The sequence below is a fragment of the Coenobita brevimanus genome, chromosome 34, assembly GCF_032717465.1.
Source record: "Coenobita brevimanus isolate Jiangsu-jjx chromosome 34, ASM3271746v2, whole genome shotgun sequence".
NCBI lineage: Eukaryota > Metazoa > Arthropoda > Malacostraca > Decapoda > Coenobitidae > Coenobita > Coenobita brevimanus.
In genome coordinates this window covers 19,548,254-19,550,138 of record NC_136987.1, presented here as the reverse complement: position 1 = coordinate 19,550,138, position 1,885 = coordinate 19,548,254, and the positions used below count along the sequence as shown (strand labels likewise).

The window sequence follows — 1,885 nt, the reverse complement described above, 5'->3', positions numbered from 1 at the left end:
TCTTTCATTCTATGTAGCAATGCTCTTAAACTCTGAATTGTACTCTTCGCCAAGTCCTCATATTCGCCTCTTTCCCATGTATTTGATCTAGGTGGCATGTACAAATTGGCTACAATTACTTTCCCCTCAGATGTATTGATCTCTACTGCAATCAGTTCTACTTGTGAGGGTATATCTAGTTCTATTTCTTTGACTTTTAGATGTTTCATAGTTAATATTATAATTCCTCCTCCTTTTTTTAAGTTCCTATCTCTTCTCCATATATTGTATTCCTCTAAGTTCAGGATGTCATTTGATATCCATCCATTGCCAGACGCCATGTATCCCAAATGGGGTGGCCAAGGGCTTAGAGTTAATTGTTTTACAGGGAGGGGCACTAATCCTCCACCAACCCCACTTGACACGTAGGGATGCCAACAGCATCTGGTGTTTCCAGGCGGTCACCCATCCAAGTACTAACCAGACCCAACGTTGCTTAACTTCGCTGATCGGATGGGAAGCGGTGTACTCAACGTAGCATGGCCGTTGGCGTTAATTTTGTTTTAGTTTGGCATATTATATGTGGTTCATTTTCTCTGATATAATCATTCATCTCTAATAATTTAGATACCATTCCATCCACATTTGAGTACATCAACTTAATCATCTTGTTTATATACTTACCATTATTTGGTTCTACTACCTTCCTCCTTTTTATTCCCTCCTGTTTATGGACCACTTTCGTACCTGCAATCCAATTACCTTGTAAAAAAATGTATTCTTCTCCCCCTCTGATCTTCCCTCATTTTTTGTTTTTGCTTCCTACCTCTTCTCTTTCAGTAATTCCAGTTCCTCTTGTGTTAGGGATCTTTTTATCCATACATTTTTGAACTTCCCTTTTTCCATAAGAATTTTTGCATTTTTTATTATCTCCGCCACAGTGTTTACATTCTGGAAGGTTACCTTTAGAGGTCTTGACTTGTTTCTCTCGTGGTTTACTACTGTACTTGCCATTTCACTAATTTTTCTCCTAAGTGAACCCAATTCTACTGTCAGCTCATCTATGCTTGTGTCTTTCTTGTTGACTTTCTTTCCCAATTTGTCTATTTCTTCCTTTTGTAAGTGCATCTGCTTCTTAATTTCATCAATCTCATTTTGTGTGTGTGTGTGTGTGTGTGTGTGTGTGTGTGTGTGTGTGTGTGTGTGTGTGTGTGTGTGCGCGTAGAGCAAACCATAATCACTTTCATTTTGTGTGTGTGTGTGTGTGTGTGTGTGTGTGTGTGTGCGCGTAGAGCAAACCATAATCACTTTCATTTTGTGTGTGTGTGTGTGTGTGTGTGTGTGTGTGTGTGTGTGTTACTGGCAGATCCATGAACAATGCAACGTCAACTTGCCTCAACCACTCGCCTGTCTCTTGTCCCCTCAACCTTCAAATGGGTGGGATAGAATTTTTTATCGTTCCTCTCTCAACAATCACTGAGCTATAATGTCACGCCTATTGACTGGGTTTAGGCAGGAGTGTCCAAGGTGGCGGGTGGGGGGACAGAGTGTGGGTGAGCTGTCACTGTGATGGGGTATTTTAAGTTTGATACGGGGAAAAGAGAGGTTAAGCTTTGCACACACACACACACACACACACACACACACACACACACACACACACACACACACACACACACACACACACACACACACACACACACACACACACATTTCAGCATCTATCGCCGGTGATGGGGACCAAATCAGTAACCAGGAATTTCATGCATATCACGACAGGCATCTGAAGCCACACAGGCCAGAGTTACAATTTTATGTTAGTCAGCTGAGTTTTCGAGCTAGAGGAGTTGGATATAGCCCTCACTAACCCTTTAAATACAAGTAGATTTCTTAAGTTAGATACAAT

At 41.3% G+C, this 1,885-nt stretch overlaps 1 non-coding gene across 1 annotated transcript; it reads right to left on the bottom strand.

Moving 5' to 3' along the window:
- Positions 1–411: 411 nt before the first annotated feature.
- Positions 412–530, bottom strand: LOC145396113 (5S ribosomal RNA). Its single transcript, XR_013896723.1, has one exon. It is a non-coding gene; the product is annotated as a 5S ribosomal RNA (ribosomal RNA).
- Between the last annotated feature and the right edge of the window lie 1,355 nt (positions 531–1,885).